This window comes from Chrysochloris asiatica, unplaced genomic scaffold (assembly GCF_000296735.1).
Source record: "Chrysochloris asiatica unplaced genomic scaffold, ChrAsi1.0 scaffold00176, whole genome shotgun sequence".
NCBI lineage: Eukaryota > Metazoa > Chordata > Mammalia > Afrosoricida > Chrysochloridae > Chrysochloris > Chrysochloris asiatica.
Window position 1 is genome coordinate 4,502,252 of NW_006408694.1, and position 7,574 is coordinate 4,509,825.

At 38.6% G+C, this 7,574-nt stretch overlaps 1 pseudogene; it reads left to right on the forward strand.

Annotated features, from left to right (window-relative positions):
- LOC102813970 overlaps window positions 1-1,654 on the forward strand; it is a 70,527-nt pseudogene extending 68,873 nt beyond the window's left edge.
- The last annotated feature ends 5,920 nt before the right edge of the window (window positions 1,655-7,574 follow it).

A 7,574-nucleotide genomic window follows, 5' to 3' on the forward strand; every position in this document is an offset into this window, starting at 1 on the left:
TGTAGCTAACATATTTTTATGAACTATAATTGTTTTTCCACCTCAAACCTGCCTCCAAAATAGTAAAAAGAGTGACATGTTTTATAGCTTTGAAACATTTTTTGTGCGAATGCTCCTTCATTGTCTGGCTTAACTGAAGACAACTGGATTCTCATATTTAGTTCCGTGTTTAATTTGTTGCAATATATAATTTGGGCTGAGTATATGAATAAAATCCAACCTCACACAGGTAGCTGAGAAAGTAAGAAATATTTCAATAGCCAGGTCAAATAATTGTAGATCTTTTATATTACACAAAAATTGAACAGTCTTGTATAGATTCTTAAATATTAGTTTTTAGGCTGCTGTAAGTGCTGCCACCAGCCAGTTCGGGCTAGGCTAGTTTGTGCTATGGTAGGAGTCTGGAAGCTGGGCCCCAAAACAGCAAGGGCCTGGGTAAGGTGTCTCCCCTCCTCTTGGGCTCTCAGCAGAGGGGTGTGTCTTGTGTCACAGGTGCTGCATTCTCTGGTCCATGCCTGTCCTGAGCCTCTTAGGGATCTGGACCACTTCCTTGGACTCACTCAGCCTGACAATTCCCTGACTTCTTCTGTCTCCACGGTGTCCATGTACAAAAATGAGCAGGATCTCCTCTTGGTCCATCGCCCCGACATGACTGAGAACCCCCAAGTCCTGTGAGTGTTCCTCCTAGGAGCCCTGAATGCAGGAAAGTCAACACTCTACAACCAGCTACTGGGCTGAAAAAGGTTTCCTGTATCCAAGAAGGCGCATACCACTCGCTGCCAAGCTTCTGAGAGTCATCACAGAGGAGGCTCAGGTGATTCTCATTGACACACCTGGCCTCATCAACCCCATTAATCGGAAGGCGCACCATCTAGAACTGTCTTTGCTGGAAGATACTCAGAATCTGCTGATCTGTTTGTGGTTCTTGTAGATGTCTTGGACAAGTGGACTTGAAATTAGTTCAGCCTTCAGGTGCTTGACTCAGTTCTACCAGGTCCCTAGCATCCTTGTCCTGAATAAGGTAGAGTGTCTGGAGTAAAGGCAGTTCTCATGGGGCTCACAGCAGCCCTCACTGAGGGTGATATCAATGGGAAAAAGCTCAAGATCAAGCAGGCCTTCCGCTCACACCCCACTACCCACTGCTCCAGCCCAGAAGCTAAGGCATGCAGACTCACAATCTGTGGGAGGCCCTCAGATGATTGGCTGGCTTCACTTCTGGGAGATCTTCATGTTATCAGCCTTAAGCCAAGAAGATGTGAAAACATAAAAGCAATACCTCCTGGCACAGACCCAGCTAGGACCCTGGAGGTTCCACAGTGGAGTACTCACTTCCCAGACCTCTGATGAGATCTCTGCCAACATCATCCAGGAGAAACTCCTCAAGTACCTCCCCCGGAAGGTGCCATACAATGTACAGCAGAAGACTGAAGTGTGAGAGGAAGGGTCAAGTGACTAGCTGGTGATCCTACAGAAGCTTCTAGTGCCCAAAGAATCTCATGTGAAAGTCCTGATTGGTCAGAAGGGGCAACCGATTGCCCAGATTGCACAGGAGGTGGGAGGTGACCTCATGGACGTCTTCCTCAGTGATGTTCCACTCTGGCTTCTCTGTGAAGCTCAAGTGACAACCTCTATTGCCGCTCCCAAGGCATCCTAGCCCAAGCTACTGGCAGGAGACACTGACCAGAACTGCACCTACCCATAGACCTATAGTGACTGGTAAGGAGCATGGTCACTAACTGTTAACTAGCTGGCCTGGCCTTGCCAAGTGTGCACAGCGCCTGCATAGCCACTTCTCTAGTTGGAGAAAGAAGCCTGCCTTAGTTCAGTTCCCAGGTAGTTCCCCTGCTTGGAGCTCCAAAGTTACCCCTTAGTGGAGAGAGTGCCACCATGCCTCCAGCTGGCATTGAGCACAGAGTTTCTCCGTGAGTTGCCAGTTGTTAGCAGAGAGATCTTTCTTCTCATCTCCATTCCTTCACCTTGAAACCAAGTAAGGACCCATATATTTCAAATGAGAAATTACCTCCCTCCTGAGCCCCAAGTCCTTGATTCCCTCCCATCTCATCCTTCTCCCCAGTCTTGGATGTGAATAAAACTAAAAGAAACAACAACAACAAAATGTTGGTTATGATACGGAATCATAACCAACATTTTTGTTTGTTTGTTGCCACTGACTCACATCATGTTAAGACACCTCCAGTTTTAGCCATTTTGATTTCTGGAATTGTTGCAAATATCAACACAATTCAAAGGGCAAGTTGATCATTAGGACTATTATGAGAACAATTTTGACTTTATGGACTCCTGAAAAGATCTTGGCATCTTCAAAGTTCCAGAGATCACACTTTTGAGAACCACTGGTTAGTATACATGCTCTGTCTTTACCACAAGTATTATCAACTGATGAGAATCCTGGGCAAATTAGGCCATTAGGAAACTCAACTGCAGGAGAGGTGAATTGTGCTGTGCTGTACAGAGGTGGTCTATATGACTGTATATAATAAAACCGTATGTAGCATGACTATATGTAGTAAATCACATTGGTATAAGAAGCTGTGGTTCACAAAACAGTTTGGTTTGAAGAACACAAATATGAGGAGGCATAGCATAATGAGAGAGCTAGAAGGAATTAGTTAATCATCAGACAATCCCAAACACTTGACACCTCAGGTGATGTTGGTTATGTGCTGTGGACTCAGTTCTGACTCATAGCGGCCCTGTATAGGATTTCCGAGGCTGTAAATCTTTACAGGAGCAGAAAGCCTCATCATTCTCCAGTGACACTGCTGGTAGTTTTGAACTGTTGACCTTGAGGTTAGCAGCCCAATTTGTAACCACTATGCTATCAGCGCTCCTTTGATACTCTGTATAGTTTTTTCTCTATGCCTATTTGGGATGTGGGAGGCACAAGTGAGACTCATCAACTTAATGACACACAGCCATATCCAATATATATTTCCCTTTGATAGGTCACATCAGAACATATTCCACTTATTTATACCTACAGATGCCTATATTTTACAGTTGGCAATCTGTACACACAGTCTATGTGAATTCCCACTGTTATAAAATGTTGTTAAGTTGGTTCTGACTCATAGTGACCCAGTGTAGGGTTTCCAAGGAATAACTGGTGGGTTTGAACTATCAATCTTGTGGTTGATAGTTCAGAGCTTAGCCTATAGCGCCACACCAGAACTCCTGAGTTCCCGCTAAGTACCTTCTTATCATCTATGTTATGTGCTATCAGCCAGAAAGATGTAATTGCATCAAAACTTGCACCATAAAACTGATGATCTGTCTGGAAACCTTCACTCAATTAACAATAAAACATTAAAACAAACAAACAGATAAAACTGGCACCATAAGTAGTAACATCAAGTTCCTCTTTAAAAGACAACACACTATTAGTGTGGTCTCATGACCTTGTTGATATCTTCATAGCTCCCTAATAGCAATGCCGAAGTAGTTATTAGAACCAAAATATATTTCATAGAATGAGTATCAATCATTTAATTTTTAAAACTAAAAATGGATATACAAAGTATTATCTGGATCATAGTTTTGTCTTCTAACTATGACTACCTAGGAATGGAATCCTGGTGTGGTGCTGTAGTATCAGCATTGGACTGTGAACCACAAAGTCAGTGGTTCAAACCTACCAGCTGCATCTTGGAAACACTACACATGGTCGTTATGAGTCAGAACCAACTTGATGGCACTTAACAATAACAACCTAATAATGAGCTAATACTTCACCTAGTTCACAATAAACCTTTACAAAAGGATGATCTATTTTACTCATAAAAACAGAATAAGCTGAAATTGACCAGTCAAAGCCCTTTAACAAAGAGCAAAAAAATTAGTTGAGCTGCTACAAATGTAATATTTATGTAACCATTATTAAGAGGGGGCATGCAAGGATAAGTAAAAAATTATTGTTCAAAATCAGAAGCTTTTATTAAAAATATCAAATTATGAATCTACTGTTTCTCAACATATCATCCACTTTCTCATTTTTACACTCCTAAAGGCAGTGTTCCCATCTTTGTAACCACTCCCTGAAGAATGCTGTGCTCTTTAATGCACACTGCTTGAAAACACAAGTATTGGCTTCAGTGAAGGACTGAAATCATTGTACTTTTAAATGTCATTTGAAATTTGGGAACAAAAAGAAATCTGAAGCATTATAAGGGATGTAGTGTGTGTGGGTAAGGTTTCTCAATGAAATTCTTGTAGCATAAAGAATGAGCAGGTACATTGTCATGATTTAAAAAAAAAAAATCTTCAGTGCAACTTTCCTGGACTCTTTCTCATCAATGGAATTTTCAATTATCTTAAAACTTCTTTCTAAATAAGCCCCTGTGATCATCCTGTGTCTATCGGAAAAGTCTATCAAGATGACCCCTTTGAAATCCCAAACAAAATGTGCCATAATTTTCTGAGACGACCTCTCTACCTTGGATTTAAATGGCCCAGCACCTCCCCTTGGAAGGCACTATTTTGATAGAACCTTTTTTGAAGGCATCTTGAGAAAACTGAGACAAATATATTACTGAGAAAACTTTTCTGCAACCATCCACTTATCCTGAGATCAGAGACATGTTTAAACCCATGCATGCATGAACGGGAACACTAATAGCTATACTTTTTTACTTACCTTGTTGTTATTATTGCTAAGTGCCATCGAGTCAATTTCAACTAACAGAGGCCCTGGATAGGGTTTCAAAGGAGCAGCTGACGGATTTGAACTGCCAACCTTACGCTAGCAGTCCAGTGTTTATCCTATAGCCTCACACCAGGATTTAACTTTGTATTTATTATAACTTCAATTTTTCTTTAATATAGAAGAAAGAATTGATAATATGCCTTTACCCATTCATTCCCTTTAACCTTCCTGTAATTACTGTTTTAATGTGGTCTTAAAAATGAGATGCAGTTGGATTTTTCTTTTTGTTATATTTTGCTTTGTATTGTTATCCTTGCTTACAAATGAAAGATTATATCACATTTGTTGTTATAATTGTTATATTTTTATATTACCTTTGACCAAGGAATTCTTTTTTCAAATAACATCGGGAATAACAAAGTGAACCAAAACAACATTTGTCATTTTTCATGTTGAAACTCAACAATTTCTAAACATAAAAAAAAAAACAAAAATGATGAAACAATTGTTACTCCCCATCTTCTCAAACTGGAGTCATGTCTTCAGGGACCATGAAGTCCTATCCTATTCCGAGGATATGTTATTTACATTATTCTTGATACCCTGAAGACTACCTTAGATTCCTTAGAGGATTCTATTTGGATCCCACCACTGAAGGAATATATGGAGTAAAGAGCCTGGATTTTGCCTGTGAGGTAACATCACATAGAGAGGAACATTCCACTAGATGTTCCATGATTTAAGCAATATCACCGACATCTCCATTCTCAGATATTTCATCTCTACTTGTGATTTGGTTTTCTCCCACTCTGATTCCTATTTCTTGGCATTTTGATTAGACTCAGGTTGATTTAGCACAGTGCCTGGTCTCACTTTCTGTTTACTGCTCCATCTTTACCCCCAGAAACATATTCCTACTCTTAGATTAAGGATGAGCTTGATGATTCTGTGACCTGGTTTTGCAGTACAGTCTTTGCAGGTCTGTAATTGAGACAAAATTACTGGACTGCTAACTACAAGGTCAATGATTCAAACACACAGCTACTTCTTGGAAACCCTATATAGGGTTTCTATGAATAAGAAGCAACTCAACAGCACTTAACAACAACATACTAGCACAATAAAATGAGCTCAAGTCCCTTATGAGATCAGCAGTCCAAAGAGCTCAGATAAAGAAACACTGTTTGTCAATGTAGATGATCACTTGACAACAACAATATTGTGATCTCAAAAGCAAAGGCAGACTAAGAAATCAAACATAGCAGTATTTTGTAAGGGGTGATACAGCAGACTCAGAATAAGTTTGAATTAATATTTTCAAGATTATAATTATACTACAGTTGCAAACATTAAAAAATTATAGGGTGTTCTTGACCCATCTCTCTGTGCCACCCAATAAATCATGGATTTTTTGGGGGGAAGAAAAGAATCTTATTTCATGAGGTCCAATCAATAGGAGGGAGGCATTTATTTTTATATGTTTGATTATAGTTATTGAGGGAAAAGACTGGGGTTTATTTGCCTTTGTTGATTTTGTGAGCAAGAAATTGAGTAAATGAGTGAATAAGTAAATGAAGAAATAAACAAATGAACTATTTATAAAGTTGGATAATTGAACTTTCTATTTTGTTTTACCTACTGTTCAGATCTTTGATTTGAAGGTCTCTCTGGGACTGAGTAAATGTTTTTGAAAGCTGAATCCCTCATTTTAGTTCCTAAAAGAAGTTCTCACTCTTCTTATTAGATGCCAGGTTTGGACTTCAACACAATTCATCTTTCTTGCCTTTCAGTTTCCTGCAGAGATGCCCACAAAAAAGGATATGGCTTTTTAAAATAAAATACATGGAAATATATGTCTTTGGTCTCTTACAGGCTCTTAATCTACTTTTGAACATGTTGTACAGAAAGACTTCTTCCAAAATATACTTCTTTCACATTCATTCCATCTTAATTGAAATTAACCATATCCTTCCTGTTGCTTACCAAGAAACTCTAGACTCATTTTTTATTTTATTTTTGGTCACATGCTATATAGCCCCTCTACCAGCATATAATTGTTTTGTTGATTCTACACTCAAAATAGTTTCAGAATCTGACCTACTCTCATGGCTATTACCTGCCATGCATCTCTATCTCTCACTCAGACTATTATAATATGTTCCCAATTGGTCTTCTTGCTTCTATCCTTGCCTCTCTGCAATTTGTTGTTCACACATCAGAGAATCCTTTTCAATTATAAGCCAGATTATTCTACTTTTCTATGTAAAATTATCCAAAAGAGCTTCATTTTATTGCCTTTTTTTTATTGCTAAACATAAATTCATGAGCACAGAGATTTGTGCTTCTTCTGTTTCCTCCCTGAGGCTTCCCAAATACCCAGAACAGTATCTTACTCATGGTCAGTATGCAGTCAAATTGTTTCAATCAATGGAAATCATTGCTAGTGTGAAAGTATGATGTTTGTGTGACAAGTCTTGCAAAGCTCTTATGAAGAACCTAAATGAGATAAATATAATTTTTTTTGTAATTTAACTACTGGATATTTAACTGATTTTAAAATTAATATTGCAATAAAATCATTGCCTTAGAATTCACTAGCATAAATTCTTTCATGAATGGGCAAAAAAGAAAATCAACATCACCATGTGCCTTTTGAAGTGGCAAAAAGAATATAATTGTGATATTTTTCTATAATGGTGTGTTGCAAGAGTTTGTTTTCAGCAAGATATCTTCTTTGAAGAAAATCATGTTTTGTTGTAAACAGAACGTTGGAGTAAAAGACATGTTAAAATTTGACTTGGCCAACGATTAGCTATGCAACATTGGAGATAACCTTTAACCAACTTTGCATTCATTCTACACTGAAAGATATTATTTTTCATAGAAACAGACAAAAAGTTTCAAGAACAAT